Source organism: Heterodontus francisci, chromosome 1 (genome assembly GCF_036365525.1).
Source record: "Heterodontus francisci isolate sHetFra1 chromosome 1, sHetFra1.hap1, whole genome shotgun sequence".
Taxonomy (NCBI): Eukaryota; Metazoa; Chordata; class Chondrichthyes; order Heterodontiformes; family Heterodontidae; genus Heterodontus; species Heterodontus francisci.
In genome coordinates this window covers 90,983,718-90,996,545 of record NC_090371.1, presented here as the reverse complement: position 1 = coordinate 90,996,545, position 12,828 = coordinate 90,983,718, and the positions used below count along the sequence as shown (strand labels likewise).

Here is a 12,828-nt window from a genome sequence, read left to right as displayed (position 1 = left end):
GGGGACATGGGATTGATGTAGGATTTGTATAAATGGAAGGTTGGCAGAGACTTGGTGGGCTGAAGGGCCAGTTTCAGTGCTATGACTCTAAAGGTTCTCCACCATCGGAACCACTGTGAGCTCTGCGCGCCACACAGCACCCTTATTCACCTGTTGTGCAGCAGTCTGCATCTGCAACATCTTTGCATCCACCATTACTGGCAGCAGAATACTGATACATGCTGGCACACTTCATTCACACAGTAAAAACAATGCACATGTTATTGAGGACAATTTTGTTTTCAGTCTTTCTATATTGTCGTGTCACGCATGCAGACCCATTTATGTCACGATGTTTTTTGGAAATGCTTGCAGATTCTCCTACGTTGTGCCACTTCTGCACTAGCAGCCTGACTTTAGGAGGGCTGCTGACATGATGGCCCTTTGGCTGTGGATGAGTTTGGCAGTCGTACCCTGTGCGCACGAGGCCTTGCGGGTCCTGGCTGGCTGGAAGAGTGATCGTTCATCCCCTTCTAGCATTGGACCCTTTGACACTGGATGGTCCCACGGCTACTCACCTCCTCTGCCATATCCAGCCAGGCTGCCTCGTTCAGGCAGGAGGGCCTCTTCTTATCATCGCTGGTGAAAAGGATCTCCCGCCTTGCCCACACAGCCTGAAGCAGAGTGAGCAGGGAGGCTTCGCTGAACTGTGGGGTCACCCTCGAGCACCCCTCTGCCATCCTCGACCTTTTGTGTTGTCCTTTAAATCCAAAGGTGACTGCACCGTGTAACTGCTCTAACTTCTGGCTGCAAGGTTTGACTTGCACATGTTTGAAAACCAATGCAGGACTAGTGAAGAAATCTGTGTTGTCACGGTTTTTCAACTATTACACATCGACACATGTTCACGGACACTTTGCTTCTGCAGCAGCTGATCATAGTTATTGGTGTAATATTTCTAGTTGACAATGCAGCTAGAATATGAATATATTTTCCTGTTTTTGTACAAAGATTGTTTAACTGAGGTCATGTCTTTTCACATAACAGTTGGCAGAGAAATTAATACAGGTTCCAAATGCATATTAGTCTGCGGCTTTTCATAGTCAGATGATTAGAAGCCCATAGTATGTAAATATTCTTCAATTATAGTTTCATTTCTGTTTTGTACTTGTCTTTTATGGTACTTTTAAGTCTCACAGCTGGAATGTGCAAAATTAAGATTATTTATCCAGGTGCAGCACGCCTACAAGAAGGAATGTTACATTTGAGTGGACGAAGAGGATCGCAACTTCACAGGACACTGGGACACAGCAGGGTAAGTATGTGGCAGCAAAGTGGAAATTGCTGGGGAAACTCAGCAGGTCAGGCAGCATCTGTGGAGAGAGAAGCAGAGTTAACTTTCAGGTCTGTGAACTTGGTGACAACTGACACTTCCTGGTTTAAACTATGCACTGCTAATAAACAATTCATCAATTTGAGTGGTTAAGGAGATATAGGGTTGACTTTTCATTCAGGGGTCGGGACACAGAAATAGGGACTGGTTCCCGGTCCCAACCCTCCAAGGTGTGCTTTAAGCACGTCCATGAGGATTCTCAAATCGTTAGCTAATTAAAGGCCAGGGAGTGGACTCGCCATCTAATCAGGAATGGCAGGCAAGCCCCTGACACTGGAGGGCCAATGAGTGACTCTCTAGCACCCAGTGATCAGCAGTTCCACTGACTGAAGGGGAGCTGCTTATCTGAAGATGGATAGAGAGAGAGATAAGGCCAGGTAAGGTTTTTTTTTTATATTTAAAGCTGCCACAGCTGCCTGGCTATGATCCTGAAGGGGCAACCTCTCCAGTGGACGGCTGTGGCCTGGCGGCCATTATGGGTTGGGAAAGGGGAATCCCTTGCGTGATTCATCCTCCCCCACCCCACTCCACCACCTCCTGCCCTGAGCCCACCATGTTGGCCTGGATGTGGTCCAGGACAATGCGGGCTGCCTGCATTTCCAATTGGAAATTTCAATCAGTAAAGGAACAGGGCCTTAATAGGCACCGTAATTGCCAATAATTGGCCTCAATTGGCTGCCTGCCGGGAAGCGGTGGTCAGCCGATCCGATCCCAAGTCACCCTCATTCAAAATGGCTCAGGGCCAGGATCGTGGCGGTGAACCAGCACAGAGTCTGGCAGCACCAAATTGCATTCTTGCCAGCCTCTGATTCGGACCCCAACCGCAGTTAAAAATCCAGCCCATACAGTTGCTTGTCCCAGATGCCTTGTTGAGGGAGAAGTGCTTTTTTTTGGATGGTTGGCTGCAAAGGACTTCCAGTGCAAAAGTCTATGCAAAGTCTATGGCCAAGTGCAAGTCCAACCAACTGCTCAGAGCAAGTTCCGGCCCATTAAGTCTGTAAAAATAATAAGGCATATAAAGCACAATGCTAAATATGAAGAAATGTTCTCAAACATTTTTCTTCTGTTGGCTATGACTTTCTTTTTCACTCCTTTTCAGTCCTGTTACACATTTTTTCTCTAGCTGCTACTTTGATTTTACATTTCTATCTGATACACCTCTCCTTACCTTTTCCTCCTTATAAAACTGACATCCAAGGTTGGAGCAATTTGCAGAAACCTGGCTAAGAAACAGCAACAAAGGCATTTGGAATCTCACGGTCAACTTCTGATGCATGAAAACATATCAACATAGGAAGGCCTGTTACCTCAGTGCAGCTCACAGAACCTCATTCCACCATTTCAAGAAAGGTAAGTGTTGATCTTAAAAGTGGGCTTTCTGAACTCAAGTTTATAATTAAATGGAGTATCGTGTACATGAAGATAATGATTTTTTTACTTGAACTGCTGTCAGTATTTCCTCAGCTGTATGAAACAAACACCTCACAGCCCACAATTTGTTATCTTATTTGCATATTTGTCTAGCTTTCCAACTGTCTACTCCTCACTGCTGCCTAAGAGAGGTCACTGAGCCTCTCTATGCATGGAGAGACAGCTTCATCTCATTCCCTTTTGCCAGAGACAAGCAGCCAGAGTGAGGGCAAGTGTTTGTCTGGATTACAGGCTGTCCCACAGTGCACGACGCCATGGACTGCACGCACATTACCTTAAGAACCTAAGAGCATAATAAATAGGAGCAGGAGTAGATTGTATGGCCTCTCAAGTCTGCTCCAAAATTCAATATGATCATGGCTGATCTTCTGCCTCAACTCCACATTCCTGCCTGCTCCCCTTAGCCCTTGATTCTCTGAGAGACCAAACATCTTTCTATCTCAGCCTTAAACTTAGTCAATGATGGAGCATCCATTACCTGCTGGGATAGAGAATTCCAAAGATTCACAACTGTCTGAGTGAAGAAATTTCTCCTCTCCTCAGTCTTAACTGATTGACCCCTCATCCTGAGACTGTACTCTTGTGTTCTAGATTCCCCAGGCAGGGGAAACAGCCTCTCAATGTCTATCCTGTCAAGCCCCTTCAGAAACTTGTATGTGTCAATCAGATCACATCTCATTCTTCTAAACTCCAGAGAGTACTAGCTTAATTTACTCATCCTCTCACCCTAGGAATTAATCTGGTGAACCTTTGCAGTACAAAGAACAAAGAACAAAGAACAAAGAAAATTACAGCACAGGAACAGGCCCTTCGGCCCTCCAAGCCTGCGCCGATCCAGATCCTCTATCTAAACATGTCGCCTATTTTCTAAGGGTCTGTATCTCTTTGCTTCCTGCCCATTCATGTATCTGTCTAGATACATCTTAAAAGACGCTATCGTGCCCGCGTCTACCACCTCCGCTGGCAACGCGTTCCAGGCACCCACCACCCTCTGCGTAAAGAACTTTCCACGCATATCCCCCCTAAACTTTTCCCCTCTCACTTTGAACTTGTGACCCCTAGTAATTGAATCCCCCACTCTGGGAAAAAGCTTCTTGCTATCCACCCTGTCTATACCTCTCATGATTTTGTACACCTCAATGCAAGTATATCCTTTCTTAATGTGGAGATCAAAACTGCGCACAGTACTCCAGGTACAATCTCACCCAAGCCCAGTACAATTAGAGTGGTGCAGTGGCTAGCACTGCAGCCTCACAGCTCCAGCAACCCAGGTTTGATTCTGGGTACTGCCTGTGTGGAGTTTGCAAGTTCTCCCTGTGACTGCGTGGGTTTCCACCAGGTGCTCCGGTTTCCTCCCACAGTCAAAGACTTGCAGGTTGATAGGTAAATTGGCCATTGTAAATTGCCCCTAGTGTAGGTAGGTGGTAGGAGAATTGTGGGGATGTGGTAGGGAATATGGGATTAATGTAGGATTAGTATAAAATGGGTGGTTGATGGTCAGCACAGACTTGGTGGGCCGAAGGGCCTGTTTCAGTGCTGCATCTCTAAATAAAATAAATAAAAAATTGTAACAAGACTTCCTTATTTTTGTATTCCAAACCCTTTACAATAAAGTCCAACATGCCGTTTGCCTTCAGAAGTGTTTGCTGTACTTGCATGCTAACTTTCTGTGTGCCTTGTACGAGTGAACATTTAGAGGTTTCACACCATTTTAAAAATATTCTACTTTTCTATTCTTACGACAAAATGAATAACCTCACTTCCCCACATTATACTTTATCTGCCACCTTGTTGCCCACTCACTAAACCTGTCTTTATATCTTTGCAGCCGCTTTGTGTCCTCCTCACAGCTTACATTCCCACCTAGCTTTGTATCATCAGCAAACTTAGATACATTACTCTCAGTCTCTTCGTCTAAATCATTAATATAGATTGTAAATAGCTGAGGCCCCAGCACTGGTCCTTGTGACACTCCACTAATTACAGCCTACCAACTTGAAAATGCTCGGATTATCTCCACTCTCTGCTTCCTGTCAGTTAACCAATCCTCTATCCATGCTAATACATTACCCCCAACTCCATGAGCCCTTATCTTGCATATGAACCTAGGTGTGGCACTTTACTGAATGCCTTTTGGAAATCCAAGTATACTACATCTACTGGCTCCCCTTTATCTACCCTATTAATTACATTATCAAAAAAGTCAAATAAATCTGTCAAACACGATTTCCCTTTCATAAAATGATGTCAACTTTGTCTGATCATACTATGATTTTCTAAGTGCATTGTTAAGACTTCCTTAATCATAGATTTCAGCATTTTGTCGATGACTGATGTCAGGTTAACTGGTCTGTATTTCCTGTTTTTTTTTCTCTCTCCTTTCTTGAATATATTTGCTAACTTCTAATCCACTGGGACCATTCTAGAATCGAGTGAATTTTGGAAAATCATAGCCAGTGCATTCACTATCTCTGCAGCTACCTCTTATAGAACCCTAGAATGTAGGCCATTAGATCCTGAGGATTTGTCAGCTTTTAGTCCCTGAAGTTTCTACAATAATTTTTCTCTGTTGATATTAAACACCTTAAGATCCTCACTCTTATTATCCCCTTGCTTACCCTCTATTTCTGGTATATAATTTTTGTTTTATACTGCGAAGGCATACGCAAAATATTTTTTCAACTTCTCTGCCATTTCCTCATTCCCCATGATAATTTCTCCTGTCTCTGCCTCTAAGGGACTAATGTTTACTTTAGCTGCACTTATTTGTATATACTTGTAAAAACTCTTACAATCTGTTTTTATATTCCTGGCTAGTTTACTTTCATTATATTTTTTCCTTTTTATAACTTTTTATTAGCTCTTTGCTGGTTTCTAAAATATTCCCAATCCTCAGGCTTATTACTATTCTTTGCTACATTATACTTCTTTTTTCAATCTAATATAATCGGTAACTTCCTAGTTAGCCACAGATCGATCTTTTTTATGAGTTTTCGTTTTTGTAATGAATTGTTCTTTGAATATATCCCACTTGTTACGGTCAAGTGAGGAGGGGTCGAAGAGCTTCCCTCTTTTCCCTCTCCTTGTTTGACCACAACAGGTTTAATTCTTTCTTAAAGTGGATGTACTGGCCAATTCAGTAGGTGTTTGATTACTTACTTGTCATGATCATAACAAGAACCAATCGAACAGGTTTTCTTGACTTGAACAAAGAAAGAGGTTAACTTTATTGTACCTAAACTGAACTAATAAAAATAATAAACAACGTGCCAACTTTCACTCACAAATACATGCTGGATGCTTACACACACACAAATAGGTTACAGAGTGGGGAAAGGTAGATTGATTGAGTCCATAGAAAAAAGTGGTATACAGTCTGTGGAGTTTGGTGATTCGGCTGGCTTCTAGCTGAATTCTGTGGTCCTGAGGTTTTTAGTTTGAAGAGGTAGATGACTGGTTCAGTGGGTCTCTTGGAGAAAGCAATGTGGATGATTTCCTCCAATGAGGTTTCTGATTGTAGCCAGAGTATGCAAAGGTGGTCAGTCAACAGGCAGGATTTGAAAGCTTTCAAGCAGGAATGGAGAGAAAGAGAGAGAGGGAGATAGAGAGTTACCCCCACTTGGGTCTGCACATGTGAGAGTCCAGTTGCTTCTCCTCTTCTGCTGCAGAAAGACACAAGCTTAAAACCACAGATGGGGAGGGGCTTGTCACATGACAGTCACTTAGTCATTCAAACATAACAGCAGTATTTCTCTCTTTCTAAAAGAAGAACAAGCAGTTCCCTTAAACTTCCTGGATCTTGGTTCTTGCTGGGATATGAGTAGACATTTTGTCTCCCTCATCATAAGCATTGCAGTGTAAGATACGGTGCTGCAAATTAGGTAACCATCTTATGCTGCCAGCAAAGTCATCCTTTCAGCTGGTCTTTTTAAAATGTCTTAAAAAATATAAATTCAGATCTCCAATTAGTGGATTTAAAAAAATTATCATTCAACAAAGCACATTGACGTAACACTTCCCCACCACGTGAAATGAAATGTGATAACAGGAATATTTCATTATGAGGTCACAAATTAAAAAGAAGCCATACACACATACTCATCAGTCTCACTGTCATAGTCATGCTCTGGTTTAATTTTTAAAATCTGGGATTGGGCACGAGGACAACTGGGGAACTCAAACTGCTTTGACTGGGCTCAATCAGCTCCTGCTCCAGCATATACTGACTTTCTTCATGTATTTTTACAGTATATTCCTTGTCCAGCGTCTTTATTTCAGTGAACTCAACCCTGGATTTAAAGTTGTTCATAACTTTGTGAAAATCATCCAATGCTTTTTGTACATGTTTTTTTATTCTCGGTGCTCATCCAGCCCATCCCACAATTCCTCCTCAGTTAAGATTCTTGATTTGCAGTCACCACCACCATCACCACTATCCAAATCTGTCACAGAACATTTTGTGCTTAGGGTTTTCCTCTGGCTTATGAGCTTTTCTGTGTCTCCTTTCAGAATTTAAATCTTTAATTTCTCGGCCTTCAGTCTGAATTTCCTCCCAAACCTGGGTCAGTTTCTTGAGACCTAGGCAATAGGGATTTTGTTTTATCGGAGGGGTCTCTCCTACATCCACATTGTGTAGGGTTAGGGTTGTGCACTCTGGTTTGTCCCTGTAGGTCCCTTTAAATGCTGTAAGCAGCCTTTTAAGTCTCCTCTCTGTTCTGCATTTAAATAGGAGAGTACGGTGTCTATTTTCCTTAACAATTCAGTGTTAGCTAACCGATAACATTCTATTAGCTTTCCTTAATTACTTGCTGAACCTGCACACTAACCTTTTGCGATTCATGCACTAGGACACCCAGATCCCTCTGCATCTCAGAGCTCTGCAATCTCTCACCATTTAGATAATGTTTCTTTTTTATTCTTCCCACCAAAGTGGACAATTTCCCATTTTCCCACATTATACTCCATTTTCCAGGTCTTTGCCCACTCACTTAACCTATTTACATCCCTATGTAGCCTCCTTATGTCCTCTTCACAAGTTACTTTCCTACCTCTCTTTGTGTCAACAACAAATTTAGCAACCATACCTTTGGTCCCTTCATCTAAGTCATTGATATAAATTGTAAAATGTTGAGGCCCCAACACAGATCCCTCTGCCATATCACTCATTACATCTTGCCAAGCAGAAAATGACCCATTTATGCCTACTCTCTGTTTCCTGTTATCTAACCAATCTTCTATCCATGCCAATAAGTTACCCCCCACACCATGAGCTTTAATTTTTTGCAATAATTTTTGATGTGGCACCTTATCAAATTCCTTCTGGAAATCTAAGTACAATACATCCACTGGTTCCCCTTTATCCATAGCACATGTAACTCCCTCAAAGAACTCCAAAGAATTTGTTAAACATGATTTCCCTTTCACAAAACCATGTTGACTCTGCCTGATTACCTTGAGTTTTTCTAAATGCCCTGCTATCACATCTTTAATAAAAGCTTCTCACATTTTCCCTAAGACAGATATTAAGCTAACTGGCCTGTAGTTTCCTGCTTTCTGTCTCCCTCCCCTTTTGAATAAAGGAGTTACATTCACTATTTTCCAATCTAACGGAACCTTCCCCGAATCTAGGGAATTCTGGATAATTAAAAATAATGCATCAACTATCTCACTCGTCACTTCTTTTAACACGCAAGGATGAAGTCCATCAGGACCCAGGGACTTGTCAGCCCGCAGGTCCAACAATTTGTTCAGTACCACTTCCCTAGTGATTGTAATTTCCTTGAGTTCCTCCCTCCCTTCCATTTCCTGACTTACAGCTAATACTGGGATGTTATTTGTATCCTCAATAGTGAAGACTGATGCAAAATATCTGTTCAACTCCTCTCCTTATTATCCATTATTAATTCCTCAGACTCACTTTTTATAGGACCAATGCTCACTTTGTTCACTCTTTTCTTTTTTAAATATCTGTAGAAACTCTTACTATCTGTCTTTATATTTCTAGCTAGCATTCTCTCGTACTCTAATTTTACCTTCCTTATCAATCTTTCAGTCATTCTTTGCTTTTTTAAATATTCTGTCCAATCTTCTGACCTGCCTCCCATCTTTGCGCAATTATAGGCTTTTTCTTTAAGTTTGATACTATCTTTAACTGTTAACCACGGATGGCAGGTCCCACCCTTGGAATTTTTCTTTCTCGTTGAAATGTATCTATTCTGTGTATTCTGAAACATCCCCTTAAATGTCTGCCACTGCATCTCTATTGACCTATCCTATAACCTGATTTGCCAGTTCACTTTAGCTAGCTGTGCTTTCATGCCCTCATAATTGCTGTTAATTAAGTTTAAAATACTAGTCTTGGACCCACTCTTCTCTCCCTCAAACTGAATGTAAAATTCAATCATGTTATGATTGCTGCTACCTAGGGGTGCCTTAACTATGACGTCAGTAATTAATCCTATCTCGTTGCACAATACCAGGGTGAAACAGTACTCTCCAAGCAGAAGGCAAGAATGTTTTTTTTGCAGGCAGGTTGAAGAGAGTAAAGGCAAGATCTAGGAGAAGCGTCTGTTATTTAGAGGAACTAATTAACCAGACAAGACCATACAGTGCACAGGGTTGTCACTGAAGAGCATGGATAAAGGTAACACTGGGAATCGATGCCATCAAGGCTGTTGTGAGGAGAACTGAGATGGTTCTGGAGAAATACATCGTTTTTCTTCTGGTGAAGACTGCACCTTTGAAGTTTGAGATTAAAGTGAAACTGGAGTCAGTCAGGAATTGAGGCTGCATCTTAGAAGATAGGATCTGAAGACCTACCTGGCGAATTTCAGAGTTTTGAAGAACTGTATGACTGCATTTGGTGCCAAACATGCTGAATGGACTGCCTAGTAAATCCATGAGATCCATCTTTATTGTTATGATATCTTGACCATGATATACTGATACACTGGTAATTCATGTTTAATTTATGTTGATATTGGTTTGATTTTTAAAGTAAAAGTTGTGAAAGTGAAATCTTGTCCCTTGGGTTTTTTAATTGGGGTTGTTCAGCAAATTCGGTTCATTTGGTTTGTTTGTTTTCATAGAGATCATAACACAGGGCTACTCCTCCTCCTCTTTTTCCATTCTGTCTCTCTTTTTGAAATGTTGTGTACCCTGGAATATTTATTTCCCAACCCTGGTCACCTTGTAACCATGGGCTGAATTTTATCAAACCTCTGGGGATGGACAAGGAGGCGGGGTTCCCCATACAATAGCAGGGGAATGTGGGGGTGAGGGGAGAGGGTGGAATGCCCATCCTCTTCCTGACACCAGTGAATTTTGTGGGGTGGGGGGGATGCCTGAGGACGGCCTTCCCACCCGGAGGCCAATTGCGGCCTTTAAATGGCCAATTAATGGCCACTTAAGGGCCTCTTTCCACCATTGCTGGCATTTATCCAGCAGCAGGGATGCCCTCTGCCATGTGGGGAGGCCTCCCAATAAAACCAGGCAGCATCCCTGTGGGCTGTGGTGGGGTGGGGAGCCTCCTGCTTAGGCAATCTGTGGTCCACGGAGGGCCTCTGGCGGCAAAGGCCGCCCAACACCAATACCCTCCCCTCGCCCTCATCAACTAACTGGTGTACTAAGGGCAGTAGATTGTGTAGGGGGATCGGTTCTGTTGGCAAGGAGAGAGACACTGGTGGGGGGCATTGTGGTGCAGTTCGGGCAGTGTAACCACGGCATCCCTCATATGAGGGAGGGGTTGGGAGATTCCATTAGCGGGCTGACCTATTGGAGAGAGCAGGAGGGAGAAAGCAGGGAGGGTTAGAGGGAGAGGGAGACGGGGCTGCAGCCAAAGCAGGTGGATAATGGTGGGGGAGGGTTCAGGGAGGGATCTGGAAGAGGAAGATAGAATTTGGGAGAAGGGTGATTTTGGGCGAGGTAGGGGTATGTTGTAGAAGGAATCTTTGGGAGAGTGGCTGATGGAGGTTTAGGGATTGATGAGAGTTTATGTCCCTGTGTCTGTTGTCATGAAGGTGCTTCCATTACTAACATTTTGTGAGGACTTGTGTTTAAAAGACTGTGGAAAATACCTGAGAAGATGGCTGGATTTGCTTTTTTTTTAAAGGGTCACTGGAAAGACACTTGGGGCTTTAAAAAAAAAAAATCTTACTAGAAGTCACATGTCTTAAGCTAAGTAAACAGCCAGAGACTTATAGACTATGGAACTGTTTGGACTTAGAAAAGTCACATGTCTAGATTTATAGTTGTCAGGAGTTTTGATATCATTTTTGGATATTGTTTAGAGCTCAGTTGGTGTGCATCCTGATAAGAGAGAAGCCACCCAATCCATTCTTTTCCACCGGCTTTGGAAAATCTTCTGAGATTCCAGTGAGATAGCTGAAATCATTCATGCAGTAATTCTCCCGAAAAGCCTGCAAGACTACTCCTCGACGTCTCCTGAACAGAACTGCTCCAGAAGGATCCCAGTGACAGCTGTCTACATGAACCCGGATGCCAGACCAAAGACAATTGGAACATTCCATATCTTATCTTTTTTCTTCAAGAATTCACAATAACTTGACCAGTTAACGACCACTGCCACAGGGATTTTACCGTTGGCTGGCGGGCGGTCCAGGCCTGAGAAAAGCCGACTGTTAAAAGTAGGCATCTTTCTGACAGCCTGGGGGTAGGGGACCCTCCTGATCAGGTACCCTATGCCCGATGGAGGGCTACCCCCATTGCCCCAGCCACCCCCAATGCCCAACATGCCCCCCATCCCCCCAAGCGACCACCTTTGCCTCACCGGGGCCCAACAGATTGCCCCCGGTGAGGCCCCAAAAACTTACTGGTTCTCTGGGGCACCCCGACATTTTCCGTCTACAGCTGGGTTGCAGTCGCAGCATTGGCCACCGCTCCAGGTGGCGCTGCTGGGACAGAGAGCTGCTGGCCTGCTGATTGGCTAGCAGCTCCATTAGGTGGAACTTCCTGCCTCAATGAGGTGGAAGTTCCGCCTCAGCCCAATTAAGGGCCTGGGAACCGCAAAATGCGGTCTGGATCCCCAGGGCGGGTGGAGGAGGGATCGCCACCGACTTTTCGGTCAGTGGACGAGAATCTCACACACACTCCTCAAAATGAAGTTCAGGATATGGAGCATCAAGACCCTCACGGACAATCCCAACAGTGGCAGACCTGAATGTCTGGCACACTGTGCAAGCTACACCACGCATGTATGGTGCCCTCAAATGAACAATACACTACATATCAAATGAACAATAAATGAACAATACACTACCAGGAAAGGATGAATAGGCTGGGTCTGTTTTCTCTTGAACAAGTAAGGCTGAAGGATCACCTAATAGAAGTCTTTAAAATTATGAAAGGTTTTGATAAAGTGGATACAGAGAGAATGTTTCCACTCATGGGGAAGAGCATAACTAAAGGCCATCAATATAAGATAGTTACCAAAAAATCTAATATGGAATTCAGAAGAAACTTCTTTACCCAAAGAGTGGTGAGAATGTGAAACTTGCTACACATAGAGTGGTTGAAGAAAATAGTGCATTTAAGGGGAAGATAGACAAGCATATGAAGGTGAAGGAAATAGAGGGTTATGATGATAGATTTAGATGGGGAAAGATGGGAGGAGGTTCGAATGGAGCATATATTCTGGCCTGGTCTGTTTCAGTGCCATATATCCTATGTATGCAATCCTATGTATGTTATTGGGTTGAAAGCACTTGTGGATGTCCTGAGAATGTGAAAGACTCTATATAAATACAAACTGTTTCTTTATAAAAGCTCCAAAATAAAATTATGGAAGATCTTATTTTTGTAGCCATTATCACATATTTAATATTTAAGAAGTTGTATACCTGTGCCAGGCAATGACCATCTCAAACAAGAGAGAATCTCACCATCTCCCCTTGATTACCATCGCTGAATCCCCCACTATCAACATCCTGGGGGTTACCATTGACCAGAAACTGAACTGGACCAACCACATAAATGCTGGGACTACAAAAACAGGTCAGAGGCTGGGA

At 43.2% G+C, this 12,828-nt stretch overlaps 1 long non-coding RNA gene across 1 annotated transcript; it reads left to right on the top strand.

Moving 5' to 3' along the window:
• Positions 1–1,217: 1,217 nt before the first annotated feature.
• LOC137381343 (uncharacterized) lies at positions 1,218–3,756 on the top strand. Its single transcript, XR_010977150.1, has 3 exons — positions 1,218–1,294; positions 2,571–2,722; positions 3,535–3,756. It is a non-coding gene; the product is annotated as an uncharacterized lncRNA (long non-coding RNA).
• The last annotated feature ends 9,072 nt before the right edge of the window (positions 3,757–12,828 follow it).